This window comes from Pimephales promelas, chromosome 6, assembly GCF_988280905.1.
Source record: "Pimephales promelas chromosome 6, fPimPro1.hap1.1, whole genome shotgun sequence".
NCBI lineage: Eukaryota > Metazoa > Chordata > Actinopteri > Cypriniformes > Leuciscidae > Pimephales > Pimephales promelas.
Window position 1 is genome coordinate 35,233,391 of NC_142774.1, and position 12,743 is coordinate 35,246,133.

At 39.8% G+C, this 12,743-nt stretch overlaps 1 long non-coding RNA gene across 1 annotated transcript; it reads right to left on the bottom strand.

Moving 5' to 3' along the window:
- Positions 1-5,664: 5,664 nt before the first annotated feature.
- Positions 5,665-6,490, bottom strand: LOC148978763 (uncharacterized). Its single transcript, XR_016169036.1, has 3 exons — positions 6,384-6,490; positions 6,162-6,253; positions 5,665-6,077 (listed from the first exon to the last, which is right to left on the bottom strand). It is a non-coding gene; the product is annotated as an uncharacterized LOC148978763 (long non-coding RNA).
- Between the last annotated feature and the right edge of the window lie 6,253 nt (positions 6,491-12,743).

Below are 12,743 nucleotides of genomic sequence, written 5' to 3' on the forward strand. Positions count from 1 at the left end.
TCTCAGCTCTGGAAGAGTCTAGAGCCTCCATTTTTTCACTCAGGTTTAAGTCTCATGGCCCTCTGTCAGAATCCAGAGTTTTGAGAAGATTGGAGAAACTTCATTTTTCGCCCGAAAAAAAAACCGAAAGGGGTACCACTGTCGTTTTTTTTTTTTGGGGTCGAATTTTTGAGTTTGGATATCTCAGCCCTGGAAGGGTCTACAGCCTCCATTTTTGCACTCAGGTTTAAGTCTCATGGACCTCTATCAGAATCCAGAGTTTTGAGAAGATTGGAGAAACTTCATTTTTCGCCCCCCAAAAAAAAAAACGAAAGGGGTACCACTGTCGTTTTTTTTTTTTTTGGGTCGAATTTTTGAGTTTCGATATCTCAGCTCTGGAAGGGTCTAGAGCCTCCATTTTTGCACTCAGGTTTAAGTCTCATGGCCCTGTATCAGAATCCAGAGTTTTGAGAAGATTGGAGAAACTTCATTTTTCGCCCCCCAAAAAAAACGAAAAGGGGTACCACTGTCGTTTTTTTTGGGGGTCGAATTTTTGAGTTTCGATATCTCAGCTTTGGAAGGGTCTAGAGCCTCCATTTTTGCACTCAGGTTTAAGTCTCATGGCCCTGTATCAGAATCCAGAGTTTTGAGAAGATTTGAGAAACTTAATTTTTCGCCCAAAAAAAAAAAACGAAAGGGGTACCACTGTGGTTTTTTTTTTCGGGTTGAAATTTTGAGTTTCGATATCTCAGCTCTGGAAGGGTCTAGAGCTTCCATTTTTGCACTCAGGTTTAAGTCTCATGGCCCTGTATCAGAATCCAGAGTTTTGAGAAGATTGGAGAAACTTCATTTTTCGCCCCCCAAAAAAAACGAAAGGGGTACCACTGTCGTTTTATTTTTTAGGGTTGAATTGTTGAGATTCGATATCTCAGCTCTGGAAGGGTCTAGAGCCTCCATTTTTGCACTCAGGTTTAAGTCTCATGGCCATCTGTCAGAATCCAGAGTTTTGAGAAGATTGGAGAAACTTCATTTTTCGCCCCCCAAAAAAAACGAAAGGGGTACCACTGTCGTTTTTTTTTAGGGTTGAATTGTTGAGATTCGATATCTCAGCTCTGGAAGGGTCTAGAGCCTCCATTTTTGCACTCAGGTTTAAGTCTCATGGCCATCTGTCAGAATCCAGAGTTTTGAGAAGATTGGAGAAACTTAATTTTTCGCCCGAAAAAAACAAAAACGAAAGGGGTACCACTGTCGTTTTTTTTTTTTTTTCGGGTCGGAATTTTGAGTTTCGATATCTCAGCTCTGGAAGGGTCTAGAGCCTCCATTTTTGCACTCAGGTTTAAGTCTCATGGCCCACTGTCAGAATCCAGAGTTTTGAGAAGATTGAAGAAACTTCATTTTTCGCCCGAAAAAAAAACACGAAAGGGGTACCACTGTCGTTTTTTTTTTTTGGGTCGAATTTTTGAGTTTCGATATCTCAGCCCTGGAAGGGTCTACAGCCTCCATTTTTGCACTCAGGTTTAAGTCTCATGGACCTCTATCAGAATCCAGAGTTTTGAGAAGATTGGAGAAACTTCATTTTTCGCCCCAAAAAAAAAAAACGAAAGGGGTACCACTGTCGTTTTTTTTTTTTCGGGTTGAAACTTTGAGTTTCGATATCTCAGCTCTGGAAGGGTCTAGAGCCTCCATTTTTGCACTCAGGTTTAAGTCACATGACCCTCTATCAGAATCCAGAGTTTTGAGAAGATTGGAGAAACTTCATTTTTCGCCCGAAAAAAACCCCGAAAGGGGTACCACTGTCGTTTTTTTTTGGGGTCGAATTTTTGAGTTTCGATATCTCAGCTTTGGAAGGGTCTAGAGCCTCCATTTTTGCACTCAGGTTTAAGTCTCATGGCCCTGTATCAGAATCCAGAGTTTTGAGAAGATTGGAGAAACTTCATTTTTCGCCCCCCAAAAAAAACGAAAGGGGTACCACTGTCGTTTTTTTTTAGGGTTGAATTGTTGAGATTCGATATCTCTGCTCTGGAAGGGTCTAGAGCCTCCATTTTTGCACTCAGGTTTAAGTCTCATGGCCATCTGTCAGAATCCAGAGTTTTGAGAAGATTGGAGAAACTTAATTTTTCGCCCGAAAAAAACAAAAACGAAAGGGGTACCACTGTCGTTTTTTTTTTTTTTTTTTCGGGTCGGAATTTTGAGTTTCGATATCTCAGCTCTGGAAGGGTCTAGAGCCTCCATTTTTGCACTCAGGTTTAAGTCTCATGACCCTCTATCAGTAATCCAGAGTTTTGAGAAGATTGGAGGAACTTAATTTTTCGCCAGAAAAAAAAAACGAAAGGGGTACCACTGTCGTTTTTTTGGGGGGGTCGAATTTTTGAGTTTCGATATCTCAGCTCTTGAAGGGTCTAGAGCCTCCATTTTTGCACTCAGATTTAAGTCGCATGGCCCTCTATCAGAATCCAGAGTTTTGAGAAGATTGGAGAAACTTCATTTTTCGCCCCCAAAAAAAACGAAAGGGCTACCACTGTCGTTTTTTTTTGGGTCGAATTTTTGATAGAGTTTCGATATCTCAGCTCTGGAAGGCTCTAGAGCCTCCATTTTTGCACTCAGGTTTAAGTCTCATGGCCCACTGTCAGAATCCAGAGTTTTGAGAAGATTGAAGAAACTTCATTTTTCGCCCGAAAAAAAAACACGAAAGGGGTACCACTGTCGTTTTTTTTTTTCGGGTCGAAATTTTGAGTTTCGATATCTCAGCTCTGGAAGAGTCTAGAGCCTCCATTTTTTCACTCAGGTTTAAGTCTCATGGCCCTCTGTCAGAATCCAGAGTTTTGAGAAGATTGGAGAAACTTCATTTTTCGCCCGAAAAAAAAAAACGAAAGGGGTACCACTGTCGTTTTTTTTTTTGGGTCGAATTTTTGAGTTTCGATATCTCAGCCCTGGAAGGGTCTACAGCCTCCATTTTTGCACTCAGGTTTAAGTCTCATGGACCTCTATCAGAATCCAGAGTTTTGAGAAGATTGGAGAAACTTCATTTTTCGCCCCAAAAAAAAAAAAACGAAAGGGGTACCACTGTCGTTTTTTTTTTTCGGGTTGAAACTTTGAGTTTCGATATCTCAGCTCTGGAAGGGTCTAGAGCCTCCATTTTTGCACTCAGGTTTAAGTCACATGACCCTCTATCAGAATCCAGAGTTTTGAGAAGATTGGAGAAACTTCATTTTTCGCCCGAAAAAAAACCCGAAAGGGGTACCACTGTCGTTTTTTTTTTGGGTCGAATTTTTGAGTTTCGATATCTCAGCTCTGGAAGGGTCTAGAGCCTCCATTTTTGCACTCAAGTTTAAGTCTCATGGCCCTGTATCAGAATCCAGAGTTTTGAGAAGATTGGAGAAACTTCATTTTTCGCCCCCCAAAAAAAACGAAAGGGGTACCACTGTCGTTTTTTTTTGGGGTCGAATTTTTGAGTTTCGATATCTCAGCTTTGGAAGGGTCTAGAGCCTCCATTTTTGCACTCAGGTTTAAGTCTCATGGCCCTGTATCAGAATCCAGAGTTTTGAGAAGATTTGAGAAACTTAATTTTTCGCCCAAAAAAAACCCCGAAAGGGGTACCACTGTCATTTTATTTTTTAGGGTTGAATTGTTGAGATTCGATATCTCAGCTCTGGAAGGGTCTACAGCCTCCATTTTTGCACTCAGGTTTAAGTCTCATGGCCCTCTATCAGAATCCAGAGTTTTGAGAAGATTGGAGAAACTTCATTTTTCGCCCAAAAAAAAAAAACGAAAGGGGTTCCACTGTCGTTTTTTTTTTCGGGTTGAAATTTTGAGTTTCGATATCTCAGCTCTAGAAGGGTCTAGAGCCTCCATTTTTGCACTCAGGTTTAAGTCTCATGACCCTCTATCAGAATCCAGAGATTTGAGAAGATTGGAGAAACTTAATTTTTGGCCCGAAAAAAAAAAAACGAAAGGGGTACCACTGTCGTTTTTTTGGGGGGGTCGAATTTTTGAGTTTCGATATCTCAGCTCTGGAAGGTTCTAGAGCCTCCATTTTTGGACTCAGGTTTAAGTCTCATGGCCCTCTATCAGAATCCAGAGTTTTGAGAAGATTGGAGAAACTTCATTTTTCGCCCCCCCAAAAAAACGAAAGAGGTACCACTGTCGTTTTTTTTTTTTGGGTCTAATTTTTGAGTTTCGATATCTCAGCTCTGGAAGGGTCTAGAGCCTCCATTTTTGCACTCAGGTTTAAGTCTCATGGCCCTGTATCAGAATCCAGAGTTTTGAGAAGATTGGAGAAACTTCATTTTTCGCCCGAAAAAAAAAAATCGAAAAGGGTACCACTGTCGTTTTTTTTTTCGGGTCGAAATTTTGAGTTTCGATATCTCAGCTCTGGAAGGGTCTAGAGCCTCCATTTTTTCACTCAGGTTTAAGTCTCATTGCCCTCTATCAGAATCCAGAGTTTTGTAAAGATTGGATAAACTTCATTTTTCACCCGAAAAAAAAAAAACGAAAGGGGTACCACTGTCGTTTTTTTTTTTCGGGTCGAAATTTTGAGATTCGATATCTCTGCTCTGGAAGGGTCTAGAGCCTCCATTTTTGCACTCAAGTCTAAGAATGCGTTCCAAACCGCATACTCAATGAGTAGGTACTTAATTTCAATAAGTACTTACTCATCGAGCGCTAAAAGAGTAGGTACTTTATAGCCAAATCTCGTTGAGTATGAATGCGAACCGGACGTCTGCCATGTTGACGTTATCATGTGACCTACTACGCAATCACAAGCGCAACACCTTAATATATATGAACGATACGTTTAATTCATCTATCTATAAATATCTTGATATTAATGAAACTTGCTCATTTAGTTGTGGTATTGTTGAAGAAACAGCTGCCTATTTATTTTGTGAATACATTTAGGGTTGATTTAAGTTGTTATATTTTAAACCCTCTGTGACCAACAGTGTTATTCTAACGATATTTTTTTTAATTAAGAAACCCCAAAATCATCATCTCTTGATTGTTGTTAATTTCTTTATTTTATACCCAAAAAGTTTCTCTTTTAAGTTTTCCTCTTTTTCTTCATTTACCTCGTTTCATCCCTCAGACATATAACAACTTTTTTTATGTATTATGAAGAACTATAAGATATTTAGCCTTTTTTATTGTTCTTATTTCCTGTGTATAAATATAATTTTATGTCATATTATGATGTACACAAACCAATGATCTTTATATTTTCTGTTTTGTCATTATGATTGTTACATAAACTATAGTATTTTTCCATGATCTTGCATATAATAAGTTTAAATTATATGAGCGACAGGTGCACTAATACTTCATAACATCAGTAACTTGACAGCACAACCTAGAACAGCGTTTATAATGTCTGCACAAAGAAGACGGGCAGCTGCTTGATCTCTTTTGGAGAAAACTGTTGATTTTATACTCAAAAAATGTAAGTATCACTGCTTAAAAATTAATATTACCTCAGAATGAATTGCATTGTTAGCCCACCCCAAAACTTAAACAAAATAATAATATTAAATGCTGACCAATACTTATATAACTTTTTATATACTAAAAATATAATTTAATAAAACAAGCAAAATGTAATTTGTTTTGTAATATGACAGCTATGCATGAATTTATTTATATTGCTAAATGCAGTGAAACATCTCAATTGTCAGTCAATCGATGAATTAATGCATAAATTAATTATTTCATATACTGACAACAATAAGAAACATGAATAAATGAGTAAAAGAACAAATAAAAGTAAATAAACGTAACCATCACAATAAACAAATGCATATACAAGTCAACAACACATGAAACAAAGCTTTATTCGAACTACAAGCATGTATTTACAGGCGCTGAACCCCAAACCCTACTGCCGACTCAACACAGCGACTCAACATGCCATTCTGCGGCATTGATCTGATGAATTCACCAGAGGGGACTGTGCCTTCGTCCCAGAGCTTGTTGCTGCGCTTCACAATCTGAGGCAATAAGGGCAGGTGGAGTGATGGAGGGACTCATCCATGGCACCACTTCCAGGATGCAGCTCTGGGCTCCTCATCCTCAGTGCTCACACCAGTCTGCAGACATTTCAGATCCTACAAAAAGGCACAATCTTTACACAAAAACAGTCATTTTAACAGCACAATGTCATTTGATTTATGTATTAAAAATAACCTTACTTTATATTTGAGTAAAATCCCTGAAACCTTTTTTCCCCCCAACAAATGCTGTCATCATCTTTCCTTGCAGGTCCTGCTCCACCACAAAAGCTCTGCAGCAAATGCAGAAATCAAGACTCAGAAAGGTGTTGTTGTAATTTCTCAGTTTGAAATTACAATCATTCAAATAAACTTAACTTAACATTTAATAGATTTTGTTATCCATTTCTGTACTATATTCACTCAAAGCCTTTGATGACAGCATTCAGCATCATGAGCCTCTCTCCACCGGATAAACACACGTGTGTTCTCCTGTCCCTGTAACATACAGACAAGATTCACATTATGAGCTCAACACTGTCGTTTTTTTTCGGGTCGAAATTTTGATATCTCAGCTCTGGAAGGGTCTAGAGCCTCCATTTTTGCACTCAGGTCAAAGTCTCACAGCCCTCTATCATAATCCAGAGTTTTGAGAAGATTGGAGAAACTTAATTTTTCGCCCGAAAACGAAAAAAAACGAAAGGGGTAACACTGTCGTTTTTTTTTTCAGGTCGAAATTTTGAATTTCGATATCTCAGCTCTGGAAGGGTCTAGAGCCTCCTTTTTTGCACTCAGGTCAAAGTCTCACAGCCCTCTATCATAATCCAGAGTTTTGAGAAGATTGGAGAAACTTAATTTTTCGCCCGAAAACGAAAAAAAAAACGAAAGGGGTAACACTCGTTTTTTTTTCGGGTCGAAATTTTGAATTTCAATATCTCAGCTCTGGAAGGGTCTAGAGCCTCCATTTTTGCACTCAGGTCAAAGTCTCACAGCCCTCTATCATAATCCAGAGTTTTGAGAAGATTGGAGAAACTTAATTTTTCGCCCGAAAACGAAAAAAACGAAAGGGGTAACACTGTCGTTTTTTTTTCGGGTCGAAATTTTGAATTTCGATATCTCAGCTCTGGAAGGGTCTAGAGCCTCCATTTTTGCACTCAGGTCAAAGTCTCACAGCCCTCTATCATAATCCAGAGTTTTGAGAAGATTGGAGAAACTTAATTTTTCACCCGAAAACGAAAAAAAAAACGAAAGGGGTAACAGTCGTTTTTTTTTCGGGTCGAAATTTTGAATTTCAATATCTCAGCTCTGGAAGGGTCTAGAGCCTCCATTTTTGCACTCAGGTCAAAGTCTCACAGCCCTCTATCATAATCCAGAGTTTTGAGAAGATTGGAGAAACTTAATTTTTCGCCCGAAAACGAAAAAAACGAAAGGGGTAACACTGTCGTTTTTTTTTCGGGTCGAAATTTTGAATTTCGATATCTCAGCTCTGGAAGGGTCTAGAGCCTCCATTTTTGCACTCAGGTCAAAGTCTCACAGCCCTCTATCATAATCCAGAGTTTTGAAAAAATTGGAGAAACTTAATTTTTCGCCCGAAAATGAAAAAAACGAAAGGGGTAACACTGTCGTTTTTTTTTTTCGGGTCGAAATTTTGAATTTTGATATCTCGGCTCTGGATGGGTCTAGAGCCTCCATTTTTGCACTCAGGTCAAAGTCTCACAGCCCTCTATCATAATCCAGAGTTTTGAGAAGATTGGAGAAACTTAATTTTTCGCCCGAAAACGAAAAAAACGAAAGGGGTAACACTGTCGTTTTTTTTTCGGGTCGAAATTTTGAATTTCGATATCTCAGCTCTGGAAGGGTCTAGAGCCTCCATTTTTGCACTCAGGTCAAAGTCTCACAGCCCTCTATCATAATCCAGAGTTTTGAAAAAATTGGAGAAACTTAATTTTTCGCCCGAAAATGAAAAAAACGAAAGGGGTAACACTGTCGTTTTTTTTTTCGGGTCGAAATTTTGAATTTTGATATCTCGGCTCTGGATGGGTCTAGAGCCTCCATTTTTGCACTCAGGTCAAAGTCTCACAGCCCTCTATCATAATCCAGAGTTTTGAGAAGATTGGAGAAACTTAATTTTTCGCCCGAAAACGAAAAAAAACGAAAGGGGTAACAGTGTCGTTTTTTTTCGGGTCGAAATTTTGCATTTTGATATCTCAGCTCTGGAAGGGTCTAGAGCCTCCATTTTTGCACTCAGGTCAAAGTCTCACAGCCCTCTATCATAATCCAGAGTTTTGAGAAGATTGGAGAAACTTAATTTTTCGCCCGAAAACGAAAAAAAATGAAAGGGGTAACACTGTCGTTTTTTTTTTCAGGTCGAAATTTTGAATTTCGATATCTCAGCTCTGGAAGGGTCTAGAGCCTCCATTTTTGCACTCAGGTCAAAGTCTCACAGCCCTCTATCATTATCCAGAGTTTTGAGAAGATTGGAGAAACTTAATTTTTCGCCCGAAAACGGAAAAAAACGAAAGGGGTAACACTGTCGTTTTTTTTTTTTCGGGTCTAAAATTTGAATTTCGATATCTCAGCTCTGGAAGGGTCTAGAGCCTCCATTTTTGCACTCAGGTCAAAGTCTCACAGCCCTCTATCATAATCCAGAGTTTTGAGAAGATTGGAGAAACTTAATTTTTCGCTCGAAAACGAAAAAAAACGAAAGGGGTAACACTGTCGTTTTTTTTTTCGGGTCTAAATTTTGAATTTCGATATCTCAGCTCTGGAAGGGTCTAGAGCCTCCATTTTTGCACTCAGGTCAAAGTCTCACAGCCCTCTATCATAATCCAGAGTTTTGAGAAGATTGGAGAAACTTAATTTTTCGCCCGAAAACGAAAAAAAACGAAAGGGGTAACACTGTCGTTTTTTTTTCGGGTCTAAATTTTGAATTTCGATATCTCAGCTCTGGAAGGGTCTAGAGCCTCCATTTTTGCACTCAGGTCAAAGTCTCACAGCCCTCTATCATAATCCAGAGTTTTGAGAAGATTGGAGAAACTTAATTTTTCGCCCGAAATCGAAAAAAAAACGAAAGGGGTAACACTGTCGTTTTTTTTTCGGGTCGAAATTTTGAATTTCGATATCTCAGCTCTGGAAGGGTCTAGAGCCTCCATTTTTGCACTCAGGTCAAAGTCTCACAGCCCTCTATCATAATCCAGAGTTTTGAGAAAATTGGAGAAACTTAATTTTTCGCCCGAAAATGAAAAAAACGAAAGGGGTAACACTGTCGTTTTTTTTTCAGGTCGAAATTTTGAATTTTGATATCTCGGCTCTGGATGGGTCTAGAGCCTCCATTTTTGCACTCAGGTCAAAGTCTCACAGCCCTCTATCATAATCCAGAGTTTTGAGAAGATTGGAGAAACTTAATTTTTCGCCCGAAAACGAAAAAAACGAAAGGGGTAACAGTGTCGTTTTTTTCGGGTCGAAATTTTGAATTTCGATATCTCAGCTCTGGAAGGGTCTAGAGCCTCCATTTTTGCACTGAGGTCAAAGTCTCACAACCCTCTATCATAATCCAGAGTTTTGAGAAGATTGGAGAAACTTAATTTTTCGCCCAAAAACGAAAAAAAAGAAAGGGGTACCACTGTCGTTTTTTTTTTCGGGCCGAATTTTTGAGTTTCAATATCTCAGCTCTGGAAGGGTCTAGAGCCTCCATTTTTGCACTCAGGTCTAAGTCTCATGGCCCTCTATCAGAATCCAGAGTTTTGGGAAGATTGGAGAAACTTAATTTTTCGCCCCAAAAAAAAAAACGTAAGGGGTACCACTGTCGTTTTTTTTTTCGGGCCGAATTTTTGAGTTTCGATATCTCAGCTCTGGAAGGGGCTACAGCCTCCATTTTTGCACTCAGGTCTAAGTCTCATGGCCCTCTATCAGAATCCAGAGTTTTGGGAAGATTGGAGAAACTTAATTTTTCGCCCAAAAAAAAAAACGTAAGGGGTACCACTGTCGTTTTTTTTTTCGGGACGAAATTTTGAGTTTCGATATCTCAGCTTTGGAAGGGGCTAGAGCCTCCATTTTTGCACTCAGGTCTAAGTCTCATGGCCCTCTATCAGAATCCAGAGTTTTGGGAAGATTGGAGAAACTTAATTTTTCGCCCAAAAAAAAAAACGTAAGGGGTACCACTGTCGTTTTTTTTTTCGGGCCGAATTTTTGAGTTTCGATATCTCAGCTCTGGAAGGGGCTAGAGCCTCCATTTTTGCACTCAGGTCTAAGTCTCATGGCCCTCTATCAGAATCCAGAGTTTTGGGAAGATTGGAGAAACTTAATTTTTCGCCCAAAAAAAAAAAACGTAAGGGGTACCACTGTCGTTTTTTTTTTGGGCCGAATTTTTGAGTTTCGATATCTCAGCTCTGGAAGGGGCTAGAGCCTCCATTTTTGCACTCAGGTCTAAGTCTCATGGCCCTCTATCAGAATCCAGCGTTTTGGGAAGATTGGAGAAACTTAATTTTTCGCCCCAAAAAAAAAAACGTAAGGGGTACCACTGTCGTTTTTTTTTCGGGCCGAATTTTTGAGTTTCGATATCTCAGCTCTGGAAGGGGCTAGAGCCTCCATTTTTTACTCAGGTTTAAGTCTCATGGCCCTCTATCAGAATCCAGAGTTTTGGGAAGATTGGAGAAACTTAATTTTTCGCCCAAAAAAAAAAACGTAAGGGGTACCACTGTCGTTTTTTTTTCGGGCCGAATTTTTGAGTTTCGATATCTCATCTCTGGAAGGGGCTAGAGCCTCCATTTTTGCAGTCAGGTCTAAGTCTCATGGCCCTCTATCAGAATCCAGAGTTTTGGGAAGATTGGAGAAACTTAATTTTTCGCCCAAAAAAAAAAAAACATAAGGGGTACGTACCACTGTCGTTTTTTTTCGGGCCGAATTTTTGAGTTTCGATATCTCAGCTCTGGAAGGGGCTAGAGCCTCCATTTTTGCACTCAGGTCTAAGTCTCATGGCCCTCTACCAGAATCCAGAGTTTTGGGAAGATTGGAGAAACTTAATTTTTCGCCCAAAAAAAACACGTAAGGGGTACCACTGTCGTTTTTTTTTCGGGACGAATTTTTGAGTTTCAATATCTCAGCTCTGGAAGGGGCTAGAGCCTCCATTTTTGCACTCAGGTCTAAGTCTCATGGCCCTCTATCAGAATCCAGAGTTTTGGGAAGATTGGAGAAACTTAATTTTTCGCCCAAAAAAAAAAACGTAAGGGGTACCACTGTCGTTTTTTTTTCGGGCCGAATTTTTGAGTTTCGATATCTCAGCTTTGGAAGGGGCTAGAGCCTCCATTTTTGCACTCAGGTCTAAGTCTCATGGCCCTCTATCAGAATCCAGAGTTTTGGGAAGATTGGAGAAACTTAATTTTTCGCCCAAAAAAAAAAACGTAAGGGGTACCACTGTCGTTTTTTTTTCGGTCCGAATTTTTGAGTTTCGATATCTCAGCTCTGGAAGGGGCTAGAGCCTCCATTTTTGCACTCAGGTCTAAGTCTCATGGCCCTCTATCAGAATCCAGAGTTTTGGGAAGATTGGAGAAACTTAATTTTTCGCCCAAAAAAAAAAACGTAAGGGGTACCACTGTCGTTTTTTTTTCGGGCCGAATTTTTGAGTTTCGATATCTCAGCTCTGGAAGGGGCTAGAGCCTCCATTTTTGCAGACAGGTCTAAGTCTCATGGCCCTCTATCAGAATCCAGAGTTTTGGGAAGATTGGAGAAACTTAATTTTTCACCCAAAAAAAAAACGTAAGGGGTATCACTGTCGTTTTTTTTTCGGGCCGAATTTTTGAGTTTCGATATCTCAGCTCTGGAAGGGGCTAGAGGCTCCATTTTTGCACTCAGGTCTAAGTCTCATGGCCCTCTATCAGAATCCAGAGTTTTGGGAAGATTGGAGAAACTTAATTTTTCGCCCCAAAAAAAAAAACGTAAGGGGTACCACTGTCGTTTTTTTTTCGGGCCGACTTTTTGAGTTTCGATATCTCAGCTCTGGAAGGGGCTAGAGCCTCCATTTTTGCACTCAGGTCTAAGTCTCATGGCCCTCTATCAGAATCCAGAGTTTTGGGAAGATTGGAGAAACTTAATTTTTCGCCCAAAAAAAAAAACGTAAGGGGTACCACTGTCGTTTTTTTTTCGGGCCGAATTTTTGAGTTTCGATATCTCAGCTTTGGAAGGGGCTAGAGCCTCCATTTTTGCACTCAGGTCTAAGTCTCATGGCCCTCTATCAGAATCCAGAGTTTTGGGAAGATTGGAGAAACTTAATTTTTCGCCCAAAAAAAAAACCGTAAGGGGTACCACTGTCGTTTTTTTTTCGGGCCGAATTTTTGAGTTTCGATATCTCAGCTCTGGAAGGGGCTAGAGGCTCCATTTTTGCACTCAGGTCTTAGTCTCATGGCCCTCTATCAGAATCCAGAGTTTTGGGAAGATTGGAGAAACTTAATTTTTCGCCCAAAAAAAAAAACGTAAGGGGTACCACTGTCGTTTTTTTTTCGGGCCGAATTTTTGAGTTTCGATATCTCAGCTCTGGAAGGGGCTAGAGGCTCCATTTTTGCACTCAGGTCTAAGTCTCATGGCCCTCTATCAGAATCCAGCGTTTTGGGAAGATTGGAGAAACTTAATTTTTCGCCCCAAAAAAAAAAAACGTAAGGGGTACCACTGTCGTTTTTTTTTCGGGCCGAATTTTTGAGTTTCGATATCTCAGCTCTGGAAGGGGCTAGAGCCTCCATTTTTTACTCAGGTTTAAGTCTCATGGCCCTCTATCAGAATCCAGAGTTTTGG